This window comes from Pseudophryne corroboree (assembly GCF_028390025.1).
Source record: "Pseudophryne corroboree isolate aPseCor3 chromosome 3 unlocalized genomic scaffold, aPseCor3.hap2 SUPER_3_unloc_16, whole genome shotgun sequence".
Taxonomy (NCBI): domain Eukaryota; kingdom Metazoa; phylum Chordata; class Amphibia; order Anura; family Myobatrachidae; genus Pseudophryne; species Pseudophryne corroboree.
The window spans coordinates 2,386,404-2,412,627 of NW_026967504.1; the positions used below are offsets into that span (position 1 = coordinate 2,386,404).

General features: G+C 46.4%; 1 long non-coding RNA gene across 1 annotated transcript; it reads right to left on the minus strand.

Moving 5' to 3' along the window:
• Positions 1–353: 353 nt before the first annotated feature.
• Positions 354–8,324, minus strand: LOC134983494 (uncharacterized). The gene is made up of 3 exons (XR_010191650.1): positions 8,276–8,324; positions 3,500–3,648; positions 354–543 (listed from the first exon to the last, which is right to left on the minus strand). It is a non-coding gene; the product is annotated as an uncharacterized LOC134983494 (long non-coding RNA).
• Positions 8,325–26,224: the final 17,900 nt, after the last annotated feature.

Sequence of the window (26,224 nt, forward strand, 5' to 3'; positions counted from 1 at the left end):
ATAGGCACCTGACACACACAGTGATACAGTCATCACCCAGACTCATCCCCTGGTGTTACTGTATAATGTCCCATTCCCAGAAGTCACATCTCCAGCCATCACCCAGACACATTCCCTGGTGTTACTGTATAATGCCCCATTCCCATCAGTCACCTCTCCAGTCATCACCCAGACACTTCTCCTGGTGTTACTGTATAATGTCCCATTCCCAGCAGTCACCTCTCCAGTCATCACCCAGACACATCCCCTGGTGTTACTGTATAATGCCCCATTCCCAGCAGTCACCTCTCCAGTCATCACCCAGACACATCCCCCGGTGTTACTGTATAATGTCCTATTCCCAGCAGTCACCTCTCCAGTCAGCAGCTGAATGATCTTGTTGGTGAGTTCCAGGATCTTTTGGTCATTGTGTCTCTCATGTATTAGTGAGTCAGGTGGAGGCACCGTGATTGGGCTCTGGGTTCTACTCAGTCCTCCTGACACACGGGGATGGCTGTTGAGTATCTCACACTCACTGGATGTCTTCTTCACTACTGTGTAATCCTGTGTAATGGAGGAGACATCAAATATCAATATATACACTGCCAGAGCCCCCCCATCACCTCCCCAGTCCTGTCCCTGTATTATTACTATAGATATAAGTGAAGTCACTGTGAAACTCCCAGATCCCCTCACCTCCCCAGTCATGTCCGTGTATTATTACTATAGCTATAACTGATGTCACTCTGATGCTCCCAGATCCCCTCACCTCCCCAGTTATGTCCCTGTATTATTACTATAGATATAAGTGACATCACTGTACCACTCCCAGGTCACCTTACCTCCCCAGTCATGTCCTTGTATTATTACTATAGATATGTGACTTCACAGTGACGCTCCCAGATCCCCTCACCTCCCCAGTCATGTTCTCGTATTATTACAAAAGATATGTGATGTCACAGTGACAATCCCAGATCCCCTCACCTCCCGTCATGTCCCTGTATCATGACTAAAAATAATTGATGTTACAGTTACGCTACCATATTCCCTCACCTCCCCAATCATGTCACCGTATTATTACTATAGATATATGTGATGTCACTGTGACACTTCCAGATCCCCTCACCTCCCCAGTCATGTCCCTGTATTATTAATATAAATAAAAGTGATGTCACTGTAGTGCACCCAGAACCCCTCACCTCTCCAGTCATGTTCCTTTATTAGTACGATAGATATGTGAGGTCACAGTGATGCTCCAAGTTCTCCTCACCTCCCCAGTCATGTCCCTGTATTATTACTTTAGATATAAGTGATGTAACTGTAACACGCCCAGATCCCCACACCTTCCCAGTCATGTCCCTGTAATATTACTATAGGTTACATCATAGTGACGCTTCCATATCCCCTCACCTCCCCAGTCATGTCCCTGTATTATTACTATAGATATTAGTGATGTCACTGTGACGCTCCCAGATCCCCTTACCTCCCCAGTCATGTCCCTGTATTATTACTAGAGATATATGTGATGTCAATGTGACACTCCCAGATCCCCTCACCTCCCCAGTAATATACCTGTATTATTACTATAGATATAAGCAATGTCACAGTGAGGCTGCCAGATCCCCTTACTTCCCAATTCAGGTCCCTGAATTATTACTATAGATATAAGTGATGTTATTGTGACACTTCCAGATCCCCTCACCTCCCCAATCATATACCTGTATTACTATAGATATAAGTGATGTTACTGTGCCAGTCCCAGATCCCCTCAACACCCCCAGTCATGTCCCTGTATTAGTACGATAAATATGTGATGTCACTGTGATGCTCCCAGATCACCTCACCTCCAGTTATGTCCCTTTATTATTACTATAGATATAAGTGATGTCACTGTGATGCTCCCAGATCTCCTCATCTCCCCAGTCATGTCCCTGTATTATTACTATAGATAAAAGTGATGTCACAGTGATGCTCCCAGATCCCCTCACCTCCCCAGTGATGTCCCTGTATTATTACAATAGATATCAGATCACAATGATGCTCCCAGATCCTCTCACCTCCCCAGTCATGTCCCTCTATTATGACTATAGATATTAGTGATGTCACTGTGACGCTCCCAGATCCCCTCACCTCCCCAGTCATGTCCCTGTATTATTACTAGAGATATATGTGCTGTCACTGTGACACTTCCAGATCCAGTCATGTCCCTGTATTATTACTAGAGATATATGATGTCACTGTGACACTTACAGATCCCCTCAACTCCCCAGGCATGTCCCTGTATTATTACAGGAGATATATGTGATGTCACTGTGACGCTCCCAGATCCCCTCACCTCCCCAGTCATGTCCCTGTGTTATTACTAGAGATATATGTGATGTCACTGTGACACTTCCAGATCAAGTCATGTCCCTGTATTATTACTAGAGATATATGTGATGTCACTGTGACACTTCCAGATCAAGTCATGTCCCTGTATTATTACTAGAGATATATGATGTCACTGTGACACTTACAGATCCCCTCAACTCCCCAGGCATGTCCCTGTATTATTACAGGAGATATATGTGATGTCACTGTGACGCTCCCAGATCCCCTCACCTCCCCAGTCATGTCTCTGTTTTATTACTATAGATTTAAGTGATGTCACTGTGACACTCCCAGATCCAGTCATGTCCCTGTATTATTACTAGATATATATGATGCCACTGTGACACTTGCAGATCCCCTCAACTCCCCAGGCATGTCCCTGTATTATTACAGGAGATATATGTGATCTCACAGTGACACTTCCAGATCCCCTAACATCCCCAGTCATGTCCCTGTATTATTACTATAGATATAAGTGATGTCACTGTGACGCTCCCAGATCTCCTCATCTCCCCAGTCATGTCCCTGTTTTATTACTATAGATTTAAGGGATGTCACTGTGACACTCCCAGTACCCCTCACGTCTACAGTCATGTCCCTGTTTTATTACTATAGATAAAAGTGATGTCACAGTGATGCTCCCAGATCCCCTCACCTCCCCAGTCATGTCCCTGTATTATTACTATAGATATAAGGTCACAAGGATGCTCCCAGATCCTCTCACCTCCCCAGTCATGTCCCTCTATTATTATTATAGATATAAGTGATGTCACTGTAGCGCTCCCAGAATCCCTCACCTCCCCAGTCATGTCCCTGAGTTATTACTATAGATATAAGGTCACAGTGATGTTCCCATATCCTATCACCTCCCCATTCATGTCCCTGTATTATTACTATAGATATAAGTGCTGTCACTGTGACACTCCCACATCCTCTCCCCTCTCCAATCATGTCCCTATATTATTACTATAGATATAAGGTCACAGTGATGTTCCCATATCCTATCACCTCCCCATTCATGTCCCTGTATTATTACTATAGATATAAGTGCTGTCACTGTGACACTCCCACATCCTCTCACCTCCCCAGTCATGTCCCTGTATTATTACTATAGATATAAGGTTGCTGTGATGCTCCCAGATCCACTCACCTCCCCAGTAAGCAGGTAGATGATCTCCAGGGTGATTTTTATTATCCTCTCAGTCCTGTGACTACTGTCCTTGTCCATCCTCGGTCAATCAGAGAGAATACAGAACGTGTGATGTGTAATAAAGACTCCGTTCCTCACAGCTAGAGTTCCTTGGAATAAATATAATACATAAAAGATATTGCACATGTAACATAGTAAATGTGGAATAGAGTGGTCATTTAATCTCCTATTTCCCCACAACCATAGAGTCCTGGTCAGTGTCTCAGAGGTTCCTGTGACCCAGCCCCATAAGGCTGTACTGCATAGTGGGCCTGATCTAGAGTGTAGCGCTATTGTGAGTGGAGTCACAATGAACTGATGTGCAGTACATTGTGAAGGGACAGGGACTCCTGGAAAGGCGGCCGGAGACAGGCAAGGGGTGGCAGGGGACAGGCATGGGGAAGGCGGCAGGAGACAGGCAGGGGAAAAGCGTCAGGAGACAGGCAGGGGAAAGGCGGCAGGAGACAGGCAGGGGAAAGGCGTCAGGAGACAGACAGGGGAAAGGCGGCAGGAGACAGACAGGGGAAAGGCGGCAGGAGACAGACAGGGGAAAGGCGGCAGGAGACAGACAGGGGAAAGGCGGCAGGAGACAGACAGGGGGAAGGCAGCCGGAGACAGACAGGGAAAGGCGGCAGGAGACAGACAGGGGAAAGGCGGCAGGAGACAGACAGGGGAAAGGCGGCAGGAGACAGACAGGGGAAAGGCGGCAGGAGACAGACAGGGGAAAGGCGGCAGGAGACAGACAGGGGAAAGGCGGCAGGAGACAGACAGGGGAAAGGCGGCAGGAGACAGACAGGGGAAAGGCGGCAGGAGACAGACAGGGGAAAGGCAGCCGGAGACAGACAGGGCGGCAGGAGACAGATAGGAGAAAGGCGGCAGGAGACAGATAGGGGAAAGGCGGCAGGAGACAGACAGGGGGAAGGCAGCCGGAGACAGACAGGGGGAAGGCAGCCGGAGACAGACAGGGGGAAGGCGGCAGGAGACAGACAGGGGGAAGGCGGCAGGAGACAGACAGGGGAAAGTCGGCGGGAGACAGACAGGGGAAAGGCGGCAGGAGACAGACAGGGGAAAGCCGGCCGGAGACCGACAGGGGAAAGGTGGCAGGAGACAGACAGGGGAGCAGCCGTATGGAGTAACATGAGATGGGGCTCGGACGGGGTCAGCAGCAGCAGCCACGAGCGGGGTACAGTGCCAGCTGCCTGCAGGCTATAACCCGGCCCTCCCATACCAGAGGCTCCTGACATGCTAGACCCGCAGCCCCCTGCCTCCTACCCACACCCTCTGCAGCCTAGGAAGGATGAGCTGCTGGGAGCCCCCTGAGGCGGATGAGTAAGGAAGCCCCCTGGAGGAGTAAGTGCCGCTCTCTGTGCCTGCTTCTAGATGCTGCCCTCCCCTACGTGCTGCATGGGTGCAGATGTTGGCAGCGCACACAGCATGAAAAAACAAGGTTTGTTGGCGCTGGGCAGGTCTGTGATGGAATACACCTTAGGGTTAGCAGCCACCTGGAGAGGGGTAGCCGGCCTCCTCAAACAGAGACAAATGTGGGGATACCAGGTAGGCGCTCTATCCAAATGATGCAGCCAAAACATAATTAAAAACACTGTTTATTACACACAAGAGCGGGTCTGCAGTATCAACTTCGTGCCGCAAGGACTACCAACACTGGTGCAGTGACTACTAACTACCATCACATCTATACACATATAACTCACTTTGTTGTTACACCGGAACTAAGCGGATGGACAATTACCATATAAAGGTAATTCTGGTTCAGGACACATTCCTGTATGAACCATATCAGCTGGAGGATTTCTTCTCACTCACACTGTGCGCTGCTAATTTACTATAAGAGACTGACAAATCCTCTGAGAGTCTCCTATGTAGAAGGATCAGCGTTTTCCTTTTACATTGATTTTATCAGTGATACCTTTGTGTATACTCATTGTGTATATCATTTATACCAGAGATATCATACACCTCAGGGTAACACCCATTAGTATATGTTTTGGTCTATATTACTGTTTATATTGTTTTTATGTTTGGTTGCATCATTTGGATAGAGCGCCTACCTGGTATTCCCCACATTTGCACACAGCATGGGTCACAGTAACAGCCGGCTGCTGGCACGTATACAAAATAATAGGTTGCCTATAGAATAATAGTAAAAGCCAGGCACAGCTGCTGCAGAAACTCTTGTTACATACGTGACGTCAGTCTCTTCTGATACTGGCATTATATAATACAGCCCGGTGTCTCTACAGCAGATGGCCGTCGTTATACGTGTGGCGCCCTCCTAGCGGGCATTTCACATGTTACACCATTATAGTGACGTGACTGCTGGGGGGGACGGCAATGAGGGGCTCAGCCTGCAGCTGTCACACTGCCAGTGGTGTAGTAATGCTCTGCAGCTGTCACACTGCCAGTGGTGTAGTAATGCTCTGCAGCTGTCACACTGCCAGTGGTGTAGTAATGCTCTGCAGCTGTCACACTGCCAGTGGTGTAGTAATGCTCTGCAGCTGTCACACTGCTAGTGGTGTAGTAATGCTCTGCAGCTGTCACACTGCCAGTGGTGTAGTAATGCTCTGCAGCTGTCACACTGCCAGTGGTGTAGTAATGCTCTACAGCTGTCACACTGCCAGTGGTGTAGTAATGCTCTGCAGCTGTCACCCTGCCAGTGGTGTAGTAATGCTCTGCAGCTGTCACACTGTCAGTGGTGTAGTAATGCTCTGCAGCCAGTGGTGTAGTAATGCTCTGCAGCTGTCACACTGCCAGTGGTGTAGTAATGCTCTGCAGCTGTCACACTGCCAGTGGTGTAGTAATGCTCTGCAGCTGTCACACTGCCAGTGGTGTAGTAATGCTCTGCAGCTGTCACACTGCCAGTGGTGTAGTAATACTCTGCAGCTGTCACACTGCCAGTGGTGTAGTAATGCTCTGCAGCTGTCACACTGTCAGTGGTGTAGTAATGCTCTGCAGCCAGTGGTGTAGTAATGCTCTGCAGCTGTCACACTGCCAGTGGTGTAGTAATGCTCTGCAGCTGTCACACTGCCAGTGGTGTAGTAATGCTCTGCAGCTGTCACACTGCCAGTGGTGTAGTAATGCTCTGCAGCTGTCACACTGCCAGTGGTGTAGTAATGCTCTGCAGCTGTCACACTGCCAGTGGTGTAGTAATGCTCTGCAGCTGTCACACTGCCAGTGGTGTAGTAATGCTCTACAGCTGTCACACTGCCAGTGGTGTAGTAATGCTCTGCAGCTGTCACACTGCCAGTGGTGTAGTAATGCTCTACAGCTGTCACACTGCCAGTGGTGTAGTAATGCTCTGCAGCTGTCACCCTGCCAGTGGTGTAGTAATGCTCTGCAGCTGTCACACTGTCAGTGGTGTAGTAATGCTCTGCAGCCAGTGGTGTAGTAATGCTCTGCAGCTGTCACACTGCCAGTGGTGTAGTAATGCTCTGCAGCTGTCACACTGCCAGTGGTGTAGTAATGCTCTGCAGCTGTCACACTGCCAGTGGTGTAGTAATGCTCTCCAGCTGTCACACTGCCAGTGGTGTAGTAATGCTCTGCAGCTGTCACACTGCCAGTGGTGTAGTAATGCTCTGCAGCTGTCACACTGCCAGTGGTGTAGTAATGCTCTGCAGCTGTCACACTGCCAGTGGTGTAGTAATGCTCTGCAGCTGTCACACTGCCAGTGGTGTAGTAATGCTCTACAGCTGTCACACTGCCAGTGGTGTAGTAATGCTCTGCAGCTGTCACCCTGCCAGTGGTGTAGTAATGCTCTGCAGCTGTCACCCTGCCAGTGGTATAGTAATGCTCTGCAGCTGTCACACTGTCAGTGGTGTAGTAATGCTCTGCAGCCAGTGGTGTAGTAATGCTCTGCAGCTGTCACACTGCCAGTGGTGTAGTAATGCTCTGCAGCTGTCACACTGCCAGTGGTGTAGTAATGCTCTGCAGCTGTCACACTGCCAGTGGTGTAGTAATGCTCTGCAGCTGTCACACTGCCAGTGGTGTAGTAATGCTCTGCAGCTGTCACACTGCCAGTGGTGTAGTAATGCTCTGCAGCTGTCACACTGCCAGTGGTGTAGTAATGCTCTGCAGCTGTCACACTGCCAGTGGTGTAGTAATACTCTGCAGCTGTCACACTGCCAGTGGTGTAGTAATGCTCTGCAGCTGACATAACAACAACAACAACAACAGGACACCACAGGCTGCTCCCCATGTATAATATTAGCAATAACAGGACACCACCATCACTGAAAATAAAAAACCTAAAACTAAACTTTTCACTAAGCCCCTAGTGTGCACCCTTCTCGTTCGGGCACAAAAATCTAACTGAGGCTTGGAGGAGGGTCATAGGGGGAGGAGCCAGTGCACACCAGATGGTCCTAAAGCTTTCTTTAGATGTGCCCAGTCTCCTGCGGAGCCGCTAATCCCCATGGTCCTTACGGAGTCCCAGCATCCACTAGGACGTCAGAGAAAATAACAGGACACCACAGACTGCTCCTCCTGTATAATAATAATAATAATAATAATAACAATAGGACACCACAGGCTGCTCCTCCTGTATAATAACAATAACAGGACACCACAGGCTGCTCCCACTGTATATTAATAACAACAAGACACCACAGGCTGCTCCCCCTGTATATTAATAATAATAGGACACCACAGGCTGCTCCTCCTGTATAATAATAATATCAGGGCACCACAGGCTGCTCCCCCTGTATAATAAGACGCCATTACCTGATCTCCACGGACACTGACACTGAGAGGCTGCAGCAGTCGATGAAAATTCACTTCCTGTATGTGGAACGCACAGTCCGGAAATAAGGTGGAACGCACAGTCCGGAAGTAAAGAGTGATTGGCACAAGCTGATTCCTAGTGACTGGTTCCTCCCCTCCTACATCCCGCCTTCTGTAAGTAATATTACCATTTATGTCCTCAGTGCAGGAGGCCGGCGGCCATTTTCTTGTAGACCAGTCCGGCAGCAGCAATAGGTTCCCTGGCCGAGTAGTGACGTCAGGAGCGGCGGCCATTTTCCCCTGGTCTGAGCTCCGCCTTCCTTCTATCATTCCCACAAGGCAGCAGGAGCAGAGAGCAGCCATTGCTGTGTCTGGCAGCAGGTAATGATATTATTATTATTATTCTATAGGCTGAGCAGCTCTGGTGTCAGGTTCTGTACTACAGGGGGAGCAGCCTCTGGTGCCTTGTTATAGTGCAGCTGGAGCAGCCTCTGGTGCTGCATTATCCCTGTACAGGTGGCTGACACTCTAGTGTCCTATTACTGTAATACATGTGGCGCAGACCCCGCCGTTCCCGTAATACAGGTGGCGCTGGCCCCGCTGTTACCGTAATACAGGTGGAGCAGACCCCGCCGTTACCGTAATACAGGTGGAGCAGACCCCGCCATTACCGTAATACAGGTGGCGCAGAGCCCGTCGTTACCGTAATACAGGTGGCGCAGACCCCGCCATTACCGTAATAAGGGTGACGCAGACCTCGCCATTACCATAATAAGGGTGGCGCAGGCCTCGCCGTTACTGTAATACAGGTGGCGCAGATCACACCGTTACCGTAATACAGGTGGTGGAGATCCCGCCATTACCGTAATACTGTGGCGCAGACCCCGCCATTACCGTAATACAGGCGTCGCAGACCCCGCCGTTACCGTATTACAGGTGGCGCAGCCCCTGCCGTTACTGTAATTAAGGTGGCGCAGCCCCTGCCGTAACCGTGACAATGCTAAATTCCTTTGTCGTATAACAACCCTTTATGAAGTCTAAGAACACTGTACGCTGTTTACTTAAGAAGTACCGTAATGGTACGCTATTTGCGTAACGATCGCTCAGCAGTAAGCGAGACGCTCAAGCGTCACGTTCGCTCACGGCCCAGTGATCACAGGACACGTTATTGGCTATGTCTAGGGGAATGATTCGCTGTAGCTTAGCGTACGCTCGAGACCACGAGGAGGTCACCAGCGATGCAGACGCTCACAACACTATACCTTTATGATAAAACCTTATACCAATGAAATACACTGAATACCTTAATGTGAGTACAGGGTGTAAGTGCAACCTTGTGTAACCTGACTAACTACAAAGCTGCTTGAGCGTCACCGACGCTCAAGTGAACACTTAACACTATAGGAAATACACAGATGCTGGTTTAGGTTCCAAAGCCTATTAACTGTATTATATCTAGTATACTTGTAAAAGGGGATAACAGTACAAATGATACACTACAATATAACAGAGACTTCCTAACCACAGAACTAAACAATAAATACAAAAAGACAATACTACACTGACCTAAATGCAATACAATACAATACTATCTAATACAATACAATACTATCTAATACAATACAATACTAGCCTAGTCTAGGGGAGATATGAGAGAACAGAACAGAGAGAGAGAGAGAGAGAGAGAGAGAGAGAGAGAGAGAGAGAGATGAGATGAGAGAAATTGGCTCACAGAAAGACAATGATTACGGAGAGAAACTTACGCACAAAGGGTATGATCGCCTGCGCCTCGATATCCAGCTCCCGGCTATCAGCAGATAACCGTTGATGAGAGAGTGAGAGCTGGATGTGGTCGGCCTGCCTATTTATGCCCCACACACAATGCAATCTCCTGGTCCTACAATCCCATTGTCCATTGGCCGAAGGAATTCGGCCCTGCATCATAACAAAAGGTCATAGGGTGATTCATACAGGTGGGCTGTGACGATTTCCAACAGCTCAGGTGGGTGGGAAACTAGGTTTCCCGCCGCATACCTGAGTATGTGTAAATAATAGAAAGGGACATAAACTTCTTATGTCCATAACTATTCGCACGAGCGATTAATACGCTCCAAACCAACACCGGAATATTGCTAATTAAATACTCTTCCGATGGGTACCAAACACTGCTGTATGATTCCTGTTAGACCCTTCGTACGATATAAAGAGGGATTCCTCAGCTCTGGGACATTGTATTTTAACCAAACTTTCAGAATCTATCAAAGGGACCATGATCTATAAACTACATTAATTGTGAACATTTGTAACGAATGAGTCGCACGCTACGACTACATAAACTCTACCGTAAATACGCATACCGCGCCTGCGAGTGCACGCTATTGCGGGTATGCGCCTCCACGGGAGAGCGTACGCACGCGCAGCGCGGACCAGTGTGCGGTGCAAATATGGCAACGTGCATTGAGACATTTTTCTGACTTTGACAGTCCACCCTTTGGCAGTCAATAATAACTGCCACAAAACATTTAAGGAGAAAAATGTAAGTCAGGGGTTAATTGATTTCCATGGTTGGGTAGGGGAGAAGAGTGGAGTAGGTGTGAAGAGGGTATGACCTAGTGAGAAAGTAGAAGCATGTGTGTATGAGTCCATGTTTGGAGGGTCATGCATCATCGTGCCGTACGTGTGGTAAATCTAGCTTCGAGGTATTGCGAAGTATACATTTGAATTCCTTCTTATCCTGTGGTACAGGTCTGTGGATGGGCTGTCAAACTCTACCGAGCTCGTTTCGGCTGTGGTTGTAACAAAATGGGGATGCACATTTTAGTTGATGATACATGAATGGGGGAGGTATGTGGTTGCTGATATCTGTGCCTGTATTCCCTATCGTCTATGTGTGTCGTTACCTGAGGGTTGTAGAGATGAAGATAAAGAACACTTACGAAAAATGCAATGATATTCTATGTCAGGGAAATGTACATCTGTTGTTGAAGTTGTGTTCGGTATCTGTTGAGAGTCGTCTTCTTTGCGCTGTTTTGCTCCTTAGGCATGAGCAACAAGCTTTGTCAGTGCCATCAGATTTACAAAAATGTTGGGCTAGCGTGAGTTTAAAAATACTAGGGAAACTGGGGATCCATGGCAAAGTTCATCAAGTGTCCATATTTAAAGTTGTCAAATCTTCTTCTTTGGTCAATCCGTTGTCTGTATACATCTCGTCTCGTCAGCTTCCTCGTCCAAGGGGGTCTTTGTATCTGGGAGAAAAGCAGAAAAACAGGTGAAAGAAACGGACCGTATAATCGCATTTTTATCACATTCTGGTTTCTATCATTGGGTCATAAATCAAATCCAGGTTAATTACAGTTTCCTCACTCCTCAAGCTCATCACTTTTGTACTTTGTTTGCACCTCATTAAAGCCTGCCCGCATCTAAATATCAATCCAATCGATATAACGACACCCAAGATACATAGTAGAAACTTTCCAACATCCATTATGACTCCTTGAGCCCATTCTCCCAAACCGGAGAACCAATTTCGCGGGTTCAACCATGACACCCAACCAGTCAGCTCATTACCTACAGCAGCAAGGGTGAGATTGTGTTTTCGACGAAATTCCCACTTCAATTGGAGAATATCGTCCATCTTTTGGTCTATGACCTCTACCGGATCCTCGGTGCTATTTGTGATATACGTGCAACACTTTATGCCGTACTGTGTTGCCAATGTAACACAATATCCGCCTGTTACTGCTGTAAGATAATTAAGAACCATCCTATGCTGAACTAGTTCTGTTTTGTAAGCTTGAAGTTCTCTTCCAGTGTATCTAAACGTGTCATCATACATTTCAGTGATATTATCTAACAAATTGGCGAGTGCGGAAATGTATTTATAATTCATCACTCCCCGAGCGGTACGAGTGAAATCTAACGCTACCAGAACCTGAATCCCGGTGGATTCATGGATAAGATCAGAGGCCGGATGCTCTAACCTTTCTGACAGTTGTCTTTTAACTCGGTGCTCGTAATGAGTGTGAGTATAAGGAGCTTGGGCACCACGGTGTATGTCCTTCATTTTGTCATGTGTAACAGTCATCACTTCAGGCAATACTTTTCCAATATAACACAATCCTTCAGAGTTTGGGGCAAGCCACTTGTACGCCTTTCTCCCGCATATGAAATATGCATCATCGGGGAGAACATAAGGGACGGAGAAGGACATGACCATGTTACAAACCTTCCAGGTGAAATCTCCTGACCCTAATTCTTCCAACTGCTTAATGCACGTATCAGTTTGTACGATATGTGCACAGTATCCTGGTGATACCTCTCCAACTCTAGTAATCCTATTTCCTAAGGTATATCGATACCGAAAATATTTTCCTCTACTGGCTATATGGCGTACGAGCTCTGTATCTGTAGGCATTCTATCTGCTCTGTGTGAAAAGGTCATGGTAAGGTTGCTCCATGACACTTCCCAATTTCCCGGTTTTCTGGGATTGGAGATGTTAAAACATAAGAGGGACCTATCCACATGGTATTGGTGGAGTTTCAAACTAGGAGGGCTGGAGATGTTAAACCTCCGGTCCACCGGTCTCCCACCACTTAGCTCAAGTACCTCCCCTAACGTTAAAGGAAATGGTACTAGCCCTGATTTACTGTGACCCTGAGGTACTTGAGAGCATACCCAACAATCGGTCTTGTTTAACACATTACCCACTAGAGAGTGATAGTCACTCAATGGATGCCGGTCTATATGGATATTAAAACTAGATTGGCATTTCTTTATGCATCCATCTTCAACCAGATTATCACAGAGCCTACAGATACAATTTTCTTCAGCTAACAATCCATCACAATTTCTTCTATCGGATCGTTTTCTGATACTCGCCTTTGCTTGTTGGTTTGGTTGATCTTGGAAAACTACGCCTCCATCATCATAATCGGAACCCATTCCAGAACCTCTCTCGACCTCTATGGTACTCTCGCCGGAACAGACTGCTCTGGTCAACATCATGGTTAACATCAAAATCCGGATCACAGTCTCTTGGGGCAAGTCCATCTTTGAGGAGGAAATAGAGAAGAATGAGAAGGGGGAAAAAGAAATTTTAAGGGAGAGGGGCTGGGAAGTGGAGAAAAACAATAAAAGGGAGAAGGGAGTCGACAACTGCTTTCGGTCTTCAAGGCTCAGGTGCCGCCTCAGTCCTCCTGGAACAGACACTCCAGTGATACAACCTCTACCGTCTGTTCCTTATCACGGGACTTCTCTGGATCAGCAACCTTTTTGCAGTGGGACGAATGGACCCAAGTCTCTCTCTCAGCAACCTTCAATGCTGTGGTGCTAGTCAATAAGACCTGGTATGGTCCTTCCCATCTATCAATAAGACAACCTGAGCGTAGAAAATTTCGTATCATTACATAATTCCCAGGTTCAATGTCATGACAATTACTATCTGGTAAATCAGGAATCACCAACTTCAGATTATCATTTTGACTCCTCAACTGCTTACTCATGTTAATCAAGTATTTTACAGTTACTTCATTGTTACATTTCAAATCATCCTGAGGGTTAATCATGACATGCGGTTGTCGACCAAACAGAATTTCAAAAGGGGACAGGTTAAGAGGGGACCTGGGAGTGGTTCTGATGCTATACAAAACAATGGGTAAAGCTTCTGGCCACGTTAATCCTGTCTCTGCCATTACTTTACTCAATTTATTTTTAATAGTGCTGTTCACTCTTTCGACCTTCGCGCTCGCCTGTGGACGGTACGGAGTGTGCAGCTTGCTATCAATACCCATTAATTTACACATTCCTTGAAAGACATCACCTGTAAAATGGGTACCCCTATCACTTTCAATGATTCTAGGGATACCATATCTACATACAAATTCCTGCACAATTTTCTTAGCTGTAAACATAGCGGTATTTGTAGCTGCTGGAAAAGCTTCGACCCAATTCGAGAAAACATCTATACAGACAAGTACATATTTCAAATTTCGACATGGGGGTAATTGAATGAAGTCAATTTGTATTACCTGGAAAGGGCCGCCGGCAGGTGGGATATGGGATGGTTCTGTAGGTATTGCTTTTCCAATATTCTTTCTCAGACAGGTAAGGCATGACATTGCTCTTTTACCCGCATGAGAGGAGAATCCTGGGGCGCACCAGTATGCTCTTACCAATTTGCACATCCCCTCCTTGCCTAGATGAGTCAGCCCGTGAGCTGCTTCAGCCAGACATGGAAGGTATGCCCTGGGGGCCACCGGTTTACCATGTCCATCCGTCCAGAGCCCTGAGGACTCCTGGCCATATCCCTTTGCCTTCCAGACTGCTCTTTCCTGTGTGGAACACAAATTCTGCATCTCACACAACTTTTGTGTGTTGATGGTATTAAATACCATCAGTTGTGTGGTGTCTGTCTGTATGGGGGTAGCAGCTGCAAGCTTTGCGGCTTCGTCTGCTCGGCTGTTACCAAGGGATACTGGGTCTTGGCTATATGTATGTGCTTTACATTTGATAACAGCCACTCTGTCGGGTTCCTGTATCGCTGTTAGAAGCCTTTTTATATGAGCTGCATGCGCTATCGGTGTACCAGCCGCCGTCATGAAATTTCTGAGCCGCCATAGGGCTCCGAAATCATGGACTACCCCGAAGGCGTATCTAGAATCGGTGTAGATATTGGCTGACTTACCCTTAGCCAATTCACATGCTCTGGTTAGGGCGACCAGTTCAGCAACCTGGGCTGAGTGAGGTGGGCCTAGCGGTTCCGCTTCTATGGTGTCTTGGTCATCTACGACTGCGTATCCAGTACACAAGTCTCCCGAGTCTGACTGTCTATGACAACTACCGTCCGTGTAGAACGTGAGTTCTGCATCTTCCAGTGGATTGTCACTGATGTCAGGCCTTGCGGTAAAATTTTGGGTCAAATATTCCATACAATCATGTGCATCTTCCTTTGCATTAAATCCTCCTTCCCCATCACTCTCACCTTCCACCCTTTGTGTCTGACCAGGCACACCTGGGAGAAATGTTGCAGGGTTTAATGCACTGCATCTCCTTATGGTGATGTTTACGGGGGCCATTAATGCCAATTCCCATCTTGTAAACCTTGCTGATGAGACGTGTCTGGTTTGGGCAGAATTCAATAAGGCAGATACCGCATGCGGTGTATGGATTGTGAGGTTGTGGCCTAGCACAACATCTTCGCTTTTTGTCACTAGCAATGCTATCGCCGCAACGCTACGCAAGCATGTGGGGAGGGATCGCGCTACCGTATCTAGCTGAGCGCTGTAATATGCAACTGGCCTGCTGGCGTCACCGTGTTTTTGTGTTAGTACACCTGCTGCGCACCCAGCACTTTCTGTTCCGTATAGTTCAAAGGGTTTCCCATAGTCTGGCATACCTAGTGCTGGTGCCTGCGTTAGACACTGCTTGAGTCTCTCAAATGCTGTTTCGGATTCGTCTGTATGCGAAATCCGATCAGGTTTGTTTGAGGAGACCATTTCCTGCAAAGGTAGCGCCAATATGGAAAACCCTGGGATCCAATTACGGCAATACCCACACATTCCTAGAAACGTCCTGATCTGTTGTTGGGTTTGTGGCAGTGTCATGTCTCTAATGGCTTGGATTCTATCAGCGGTCAGGTGTCTCAGTCCTTGTGTTAGACAGTGTCCCAAATATTTTACCTTAGCTTGGCATAATTGCAACTTGTCTTTGGAAACCTTGTGACCTGTGTCTGAAAGATGAAACAGGAGCTGTTTCGTATCCTTCAGGGAAGCTTCCAATGAATCAGAACACAGTAGTAGATCATCCACATACTGTATCAACACTGATCCACTCTCCGGTTGGAAAGACTGTAAACAATCATGCAAAGCCTGAGAAAATATACTTGGACTATCTATGAAACCTTGGGGTAATCGAGTCCACGTGTATTGGACTCCTCTGTATGTGAATGCAAACAAATATTGGCTGTCAGGGTGCAGAGGTACCGAAAAGAAAGCGGAGCAGAGGTCAATAACAGTGAAAAATTTGGCAGTGGGAGGAATTTGCATTAGGATGACAGCTGGATTAGGCACTACGGGGAACTGACTCTCAACTATTTTGTTAATCCCCCTTAGATCTTGCACTAGCCTGTAACCCCTCCCCCCACTCTTTTTAACAGGGAAGATGGGACTATTTGCTGTGCTGGACGTTCTTACTAGAATGCTCTGTTGTAGCAAGCGCTCTATTACGGGAAAAACTCCTAGCTCCACCTCTGGCTTCAGAGGATACTGTGGGATTTTTGGAGCTATCCTACCATCTTTTACTTGCACAACTACTGGAGCTACGTTTGCCATTAATCCAGTGTCCTGTCCATCTTTTGTCCAAAGCGACTCTGGTATCTGAGATGTCATCTCTTCTACTTGGGATGGATTCCTATTTGTCATAATGGAATGTGACATTAATTTTGATGGGGAGTCTAGCATGTCTCGTACTTCCTGAGCGTGATTCTCAGGAATGTCCAAGAATACACCTTCAGGGGTACAATAAATGACGCAACCCATTTTACATAGTAAGTCTCTTCCCAGGAGATTGGTTGGTGCCGATGCAGCCAGCAAAAAGGAATGCTTGGTATGCAAAGGCCCTATTGTAATCTCGGCTGGTTTGCTAACAGGGTAGTGCTGGACTACTCCTGTTACTCCCATGGCTGGAATTGTCCTACCAGTGGTTCTCATGCCCACTGTCGAATTTATCACTGACTTGGCCGCCCCTGTGTCTACAAGAAAGTTTAAAGTTTTACCAGCTACATTGATTGCAATTTCTGGTTCGCTTCCAAGACTGGCAATCAACTTAACTGGCTGCAGATTACAGGTATGGCCACACCCCTATTGGGTATGCTGACCTCCCTGAATCCCGTTGGCAGCAACTACTTGTGGGGGAGTTAGCTGGGAACTACCAGAGGCATGCCAATCTCTGTTCGGGGGATATCTTTTTGTTTCCCCTGTATGTGGCTCAAAACTCCGCCTCTGTGGACCCTGCTCCCAATGTCGTGTGTTGTGTTGTTGTCTAGGGGGTTGAAAAGATCTTTGTACATTCTTTGTTCTACATTCTCGTGCAAAGTGTCCCGGTCTGTTACAAGAAAAACATGTTATTACACTTGCCTTACCCACAGGATTCGGTGGTACATACGCAGGCTGCCTTGTGGTCAGCGCCTGTATACTTACTGACATCAACTTATCACTTTGCGACTCCCTGTGCCTAGTGATGTTTCTGTCGTGATCAATAGCAGCCTCTCTCAATGTGGACACTGACAGACCTCGCCAACATGGTTGTGTGGTCTGTACCCTAGCTTTTAATGTTTCCTTTAAACCATCCATCAGTACAGATACTGCTACTTCCCGATGGTTTGGGTTGGTCTTAATGTCTTCTATACCAGTGTACTTTGCCATTTCTAATAGTGCCCGGTGAAAATATTCTGTTGCCGTTTCGGACTCCTTTTGCTTAATGGAAAATATTTTATTCCATTTAACAACGGCTGGGAAATACTCCTTTAGCTGTAAATTTATCCTTTTTACATTATCCTTGTTGTACACGTCTGTAAGCGGTACATCTTTATCCAATGCACAGTCAGCTAAAAATTGAGTTGCGTCAACATTGGAAGGTAAACAAGCTCTTAGCAGTATCTGCCAATCCTTGTTGTTGGGTTCTACAGTGTTACCTAGATCCCTGATGTATTTTTGGCTAGCAACTAAGTCCTTTCTGGGGTCAGGAAATTCGGACACTATTGTTCTTAATTCCATTCTGGAAAATGGAGTGTACATGGCAATGTTCCTTATGGGAGTGGCTCCAGACACATCTGTTTTTCCATTGGGAACTGCTATTACCCTTACAGGAGCAATTCTAACAGCCTCTTCCTGTGTAGATTCTACAGCTTGTTGTGGTACAATTGTTTCAGTGTAGTGCATGGTGCCGTACTTACCCGTTGACACGACCTCACCTATCCCTCCGCTAGGGGCTTTCACTAATCTCGTGGGTGTCGCTGTGCCTACTGTGGTCTCTGCTATGGTGGCTGCAAGAGAGAGAGCTGAAATTGTTGCTGAATCGTCTTCTTGATCACACTCCTGAGGAAGGTTCAAAACAGGGTACATCTTGCACGGGTTAATACTTGCATGAGTTATTTGGTTAACATCATTAACATTTACAAGGTTACTAAGAGTTTGTGTTTTACAACCCAGTGCGTTTCTCTCCGCAATCAACTTCTCTCCTGCAATGTATGGTGGAGGAGGAGCTGTGGCTATCAGCTTCCTGACTGCCCCAGATCCTGCCGCCAGAGCCAAACCTCTCTGTATCTCACCTTCCTGGTGCCATAACTGTAAATAATCATGATGTTGAATTCGTCTCTTTGTTGATTTTACGAGACATATCCTCCTCCTTAAATTTTGTAACACTTCTGGACTGAAGCTACCTATTCTTGGGAATTTGTCCCTGTCTTGTACAGTCATTCTCTCCCATTCATCACATAAAACCTCTGTGTGACTACCGTATTTTTCACACATTACATATCGTGCCGACCCAACTGGTCGGTTCTCTGAATCAACCCGAACCGAGGTTGATCGCCCCCTACCTGAACAAATGGCCCCCATAATCTGCAGGCGTTGCTTATTCCTCCTTGGATCTTTATCTCAAGGTTTTCAGCGAACCCTTACAAACAAACCAAGATGTCCTTGGGCAGGCCGGCGGTGGTGGTTTATCAAGTACCCCACTTACTTCTCGCCCACGTTGGCCAGTACTGCAATCACTGTAACCAGAGCTGCTGTACCCAACCTAGGGCCCTGTGAACCTTTATTTACTGGGGCGCGTTCCCCAGCAAGTATCGGTTGTTGGATAGTTCCTGAGTGACCAGCGAACTTCCCTTCCAAAAATAAAAAATTACACAAATCACGTCAGAATGTACAAATAGCGTTTGTGACCACTTTACTCTAATGGTATTAGGTCAGATTACTAACTACTGCACACAATTACGTGCGGTCCAATCGTTCAGTACACGAGCACTACTTGTCATGTACTGAAAGATCAATGGAATCGATGTTTCCGGCCGCGATTCCTTCAGCAAGAGCTTGTATGGCCTATATGGGTTCTGCACCAACACCCCAGGCGTTGTGCCACTGGACTTTTATAGCGGACCTCTTTGTCTATTTTACCTGTTACCTTATGACCTCCTGGTCTGTTACCTTATGACCTCCTGGTCTTGTTACCTTATGACCTCCTGGTCTTGTTACCTTATGGTCCGCTATACTCTAATGCTCAAATATTATTTAACCAGGGATGCCTCCCTAGCCACCGTATATGTCACTTACACGTGTGTCCCTTGACGAGTACCCGGCTTTCCTTTTGGTTCCACCTTAAAGTTATATAAACTTTTGTATACAAAACACACTCACTCAACACATGTACACTTTTGTTTCTATATCTATTTCTGCGCAGAAATTGTCTTTAGGCCAAAAGTGTTACCAATTAGGAGCAGGATCTGTTAAACTAAATTTCAGATTTTTCCAAAAATAGATTTGCGTTATTTACCGCGTCGCGTTATCTACCGCTGTGCGTTAATTATCGCCTTTGCGCTAATTCTCGCTTTGCGCTAATTCACCTTTTTCGTGACTTGAGCTACGTGGGCGTAACCGGACACTACGTTGCGTCTGCCTTTGGATTGCGTACGCTAGTCTTTGTTAGCGACACGTGTACGCAATGCAAAGATCCACCGTAACACAATATATACTTTTATCAATGTAAATGATCCCTGATCATCTACCGCAATCCACACTGACTGCCTTGTCTCCTAGACAAATCGTGTGTTGTTCTATACTTTAACTATTACCTTTACTATGAAATAACAGCAAATCTCTTTTTAGCACTTTCTATCAACTATAAAAATTGGCAAACAGGAATAGTGATATACGAAATTGAAAAAGAAATGCAGATAAATGTATGCGTGCGTGTATACGCAAGACAGAAGAGAAATAAAACAGTTTTTAAAAGACACAAGCGTTTTGTTCTTACTTCCGGTTCCCGGATTCCTTCAGCACTCTTTATCTAAGCGAAGCAGACGCTTATCCCGTCAGCACTGGGAGACAACCTCCCACCCTTTGCTGGGGGATAATGTCTGCTGATCTACCTAGTGCAGATATGAGAAGGATAGGACGAGTCCCCAATTGACAATGCTAAATTCCTTTGTCGTATAACAACCCTTTATGAAGTCTAAGAACACTGTACGCTGTTTACTTAAGAAGTACCGTAATGGTACGCTATTTGCGTAACGATCGCTCAGCAGTAAGCGAGACGCTCAAGCGTCACGTTCGCTCACGGCCCAGTGATCACAGGACACGTTATTGGCTATGTCTAGGGGAATGATTCGCTGTAGCTTAGCGTACGCTCGAGACCACGAGGAGGTCACCAGCGATGCAGACGCTCACAACACTATACCTTTATGATAAAACCTTATACCAATGAAATACACTGAATACCTTAATGTGAGTACAGGGTGTAAGTGCAACCTTGTGTAACCTGACTAACTACAAAGCTGCTTGAGCGTCACCGACGCTCAAGTGAACACTTAACACTATAGGAAATACACAGATGCTGGTTTAGGTTCCAAAGCCTATTAACTGTATTATATCTAGTATACTTGTAAAAGGGGATAACAGTACAAATGATACACTACAATATAACAGAGACTTCCTAACCACAGAACTAAACAATAAATACAAAAAGACAATACTACACTGACCTAAATGCAATACAATACAATACTATCTAATACAATACAATACTATCTAATACAATACAATACTAGCCTAGTCTAGGGGAGATATGAGAGAACAGAACAGAGAGAGAGAGAGAGAGAGAGAGAGAGAGAGATGAGATGAGAGAAATTGGCTCACAGAAAGACAATGATTACGGAGAGAAACTTACGCACAAAGGGTATGATCGCCTGCGCCTCGATATCCAGCTCCCGGCTATCAGCAGATAACCGTTGATGAGAGAGTGAGAGCTGGATGTGGTCGGCCTGCCTATTTATGCCCCACACACAATGCAATCTCCTGGTCCTACAATCCCATTGTCCATTGGCCGAAGGAATTCGGCCCTGCATCATAACAAAAGGTCATAGGGTGATTCATACAGGTGGGCTGTGACGATTTCCAACAGCTCAGGTGGGTGGGAAACTAGGTTTCCCGCCGCATACCTGAGTATGTGTAAATAATAGAAAGGGACATAAACTTCTTATGTCCATAACTATTCGCACGAGCGATTAATACGCTCCAAACCAACACCGGAATATTGCTAATTAAATACTCTTCCGATGGGTACCAAACACTGCTGTATGATTCCTGTTAGACCCTTCGTACGATATAAAGAGGGATTCCTCAGCTCTGGGACATTGTATTTTAACCAAACTTTCAGAATCTATCAAAGGGACCATGATCTATAAACTACATTAATTGTGAACATTTGTAACGAATGAGTCGCACGCTACGACTACATAAACTCTACCGTAAATACGCATACCGCGCCTGCGAGTGCACGCTATTGCGGGTATGCGCCTCCACGGGAGAGCGTACGCACGTGCAGCGCGGACCAGTGTGCGGTGCAAATATGGCAACGTGCATTGAGACATTTTTCTGACTTTGACAACCGTAATATAGGTGGCGCCGTCCCCGCCATTACCGTAATACAGTGGCGCAGACCCCGCCGTTACTGTAATACAGTGGCGCAGACCCCACCGTTACCGTAATACAGGAGGTGCAGACCCCGCCGTTACCGTAATACAGGTGGTGCAAACCCCGGCGTTACCGTAATACAAGCGGCGTAGACCCCGGAGTTACCGTAATACGGGTGCAGCAGACCCTGCGGTTACCGTAATACGGGTGACTCAGACCCCGCCGTTACCGTAATACAGGTGGCGCTGACCCCTCCGTTATTGTATTTCCATAAATTGAAAGTGAGCGGCCTGTGTTGTATTAATATTCAGGGGAGCAGCATATGTTGTCATAATAATAATATATAGCATCCTGTGCTGTCATAGTATACAGGGGGAGCGGCCTGTATTGTCATAATATACAGGGGTAGCATCCTGTGCTGTCATAGTATACAGGGGGAGCGGCCTGTATTGTCATAATATACAGGGGTAGCATCCTGTGCTGTCATTGTATACAGGAGGAGCGGCCTGTGCTGTCATAGTATACAGGGCGAGCAACCTGTGGTGACTTGTTACTATTATTATATAGGGTGAGCATCATGTATTGGCTTTCTATACAGAAGGAGTGGCCTGTGCTGTCATAGTATACAGGGGGAGCGGCCTGTGCTGTCATAATATACAGGGGGAGCAGCCTGTGGTGACTTGTTACTATTATATAGGGTGAGCATCATGTATTGGCTTTCTATACAGAAGGAGTGGCCTGTGCTGTCATAGTATACAGGGGTAGCATCCTGTGCTGTCATAGTATACAGAAGGGGCGGCCTGTGTTGTCATAATATACAGTGGTTGCATCCTGTGCTGTCATAGTATAAAGGGGGAGCGGCCTATGTTGTCATAATATGCAGGGGTATCATTCTGTGCCGTCATTGAATACAGGGGGAGCGGCCTAAGCTGTCATAGTATACAGGGGGAGGGGCCTGTGGTGTCTTGTTACTATTATTATATAGGGAGAGCAGCATGTATTGGCTTTCTATACAGAAGGAGTGGCCTGTGCTGTCATTGTATACAGGGGAAGCGGCCTGTGTTGCTAAAATATACAGGGGTAGCAGCCTGTGTTGTCATAGTATACAGGAGGAGCGGCCTGTGTTTTCATAATATACAGGGGTAGCATCATGTGCTGTCATAGTATACAGGGGGAGCGGTCTGTATTTACATAATATACAGGGGTAGCATCATGTGCTGTCATAGTATACAGGGGGAGTGGCCTGTCTTTACATAATATACAGGGGTAGCATCATCTACTGTCATAGTATACAGGTGGAGCGGCCTGTGTTGTCATAATATACAGGGGTAGTATCCTGTGCCATCATTGTATACAGGGGTAGTAGCATAATATACAGGGGCAGCGTCCTGTACTGTCATAGTATACAGGAGTAGTGGCCTGTATTGTAATAATATACAGGGTTATCATTCTGTGCCGTCATTGAATACAGGGGGCTGGCCTGTGCTGTCATAGTATACAGGGGGAGGGGCCTGTGGTGTCTTGTTACTATTATTATATAGGGTGAGCAGCATGTATTGGCTTTCTATACAGAAGGAGTGGCCTGTGCTGTCATAGTATACAGGGGGAGCGGCTTGTGTTGCTAAAATATACAGGCGTAGCAGCCTGTGTTGTCATAGTATACAGGAGGAGCGGCCTGTGTTTTCATAATATACAGGGGTAGCATCCTGTGCTGTCATAGTATACAGGGGGAGTGGTCTGTATTAACATAATATACAGGGGTAGCATCATGTGCTGTCATAGTATACAGGGGAAGTGGCCTGTCTTTACATAATATACAGAGGTAGCATCATCTGCTGTCATAGTATACAGGTGGAGCGGCCTGGGTTGTCATAATATACAGGGGTAGTATCCTGTGCCGTCATTGTATACAGGGGTAGTAGCATAATATACAGGGGCAGCGTTCTGTACTGTCATAGTATACAGGAGGAGCGACCTGTGTTGTCATAATATACAGGCGGAGGGGCCTGTGGTGTCTTGTTACTATTATTATATAGGGTGAGCAGCATGTATTGGCTTTCTATACAGAAGGAGTGGCCTGTGCTGTCATAGTATACAGGGGTAGCATCCTGTGCTGTCATAGTATACAGGGGGAGGGGCCTGTGGTGTCTTGTTACTATTATTATATAGGGAGAGCAGCATGTATTGGCTTTCTATACAGAAGGAGTGGCCTGTGCCGTCATTGTATACAGGGGTAGCATCCTGTGCTTTCATAGTATACAGGGGGAGCGGCCTGTGTTTTCATAATATACAGGGGTAGCATCCTGTGCTGTCATAGTATACAGGGGGAGCGGCCTGTATTGTCATAATATAGAGGGATATCATCCTGTGCCGTCATTGTATACAGGGGGAGCGGCCTGTGCTGTCATAGTATACAGGGGTAGCATCCTGTGCTGTCATAGTATACAGGGGGAGCGGCCTGTGTTTCTATAATATACAGGGGTAGCATCATGTGCTGTCATAGTATACAGGGGGAGTGGTCTGTGTTGTCATAATATATAGGGGTAGCATCCTGTGCTGTCATAGTGTACAGTGGGAGCGGCCTGTGTTGTCATAACATACAGGGCTAGCATCCTGTTCCGTCATTGTATACAGGGGTAGTGGCATAATATACAGGGGTAGCGTCATGTACTGTCATAGTATACAGGAGGAGCGACCTGTGTTGCCATAATATACAGGCGGAGGGGCCTGTGGTGTCTTGTTCCTTTTATTATATAGGGTGAGCGACATGTTTTGTCTTTCTATAAAGAAGGAGGGGCCTGTGTTGTCATAATATACAGGGGTAGCATCCTGTACTGTCATAGTATACAAGGGGAGTGACCTGTGGTCATAATATACAGGAGGAGGGGCCTGTGGTGTCTCGTTTCTATTATTATATAGGTTGAGCGGCATGGATTGTCTTTCTATACAGAAGGAGTGGCCTGTGTTGTCATAATATACAGGGGTAGCTTCCTGTACTGTCATAGTATACAAGGGGAGTGACCTGTGGTCATAATATACAGGAGGAGGGGCCTGTGGTGTCTTGTTTCTATTATTATATAGGTTGAGCGGCATGGATTGTCTTTCTATACAGAAGGAGTGGCTTGTGTTGTCATAATATACAGGGGTAGCTTCCTGTACTGTCATAGTATACAAGGGGAGCGACCTGCGTTGTCATAATATACAGGCGGAGGGGCCTGTGGTGTCTTGTTACTATTATTATATAGGGTGAGTGGCAAGTATTGGCTTTCTATACAGAAGGAGTGGCGTGTGTTGTCATAATATACAGGGGTAGCATCCTGTGCTGTCATAGTATACAAGGGGAGCGGCCTGTGTTGCTATAATATACATGGGTAGCATCCTGTGCTGTCATGGTATACAAGGGGAGCGGCCTGTGTTGCTATAATATACATGGGTAGCATCCTGTGCTGTCATAGTATACAGGGGAGCGGCCTGTGTTGTCATAATATACAGAGGGAGCAGCCTGTGTTGTCATAATATACAGGGTTAGCATCCTGTACTGTCATAGTATACAGGGGGAGCGGCCTGTGTTGTCATAATATACAGGCGTAGCTTCCTGTGCTGTCATAGTATACAGGGGGAGTGGACTGTATTGTCATACTATACAGGGGTAGCTTCCTGTGTTGTCATAGTATACAGGGGCAGCGGCCTGTGTTGTATTTATTTTAATATTTATTTATTAGCAGTTTCTTATATAGCGCAGCATATTCCGTTGCGCTTTACAATTAAAATAACAGTAATAGAACAAAACTGGGTAAAACCAGACAGACATAGATGTAGGAAGGCCCTGCTTGCATGCTTACAATATATGGGGGAATAGGCATTGATACACAAGGATAGATGCTACCTGTTGCATAATGGTCCACCAGCTTGCCAGTTTCTTAATGGGTTGTATGATATGATCACCCAGCAATGAGATGAGGTACAGACTGAGAACAGCAGAGGACCCAAGACTGAGCCTTGCGGTACTCCAACTGATAGATGTAGAGAAGAAGAGGTAGAGAAGAAGAGGTAGAATCAGAGAAGTGAACACTGAAAGAGCGATTAGATAGGTAGGATGAGAACCAGGAGAGGGCAACAGTGTCATAAGCAGCAGATAGATCTAGAAGAATGAGTAGTGTGTAATGGGCTTTAGATCTAGCAGATCTTTGGTCAGTGCAGTGTCTGTGGAGTGTTGGGCATGAAAGCCTGACTGAAGTGGGTTTAATAAGTTGTGGGAGTTAA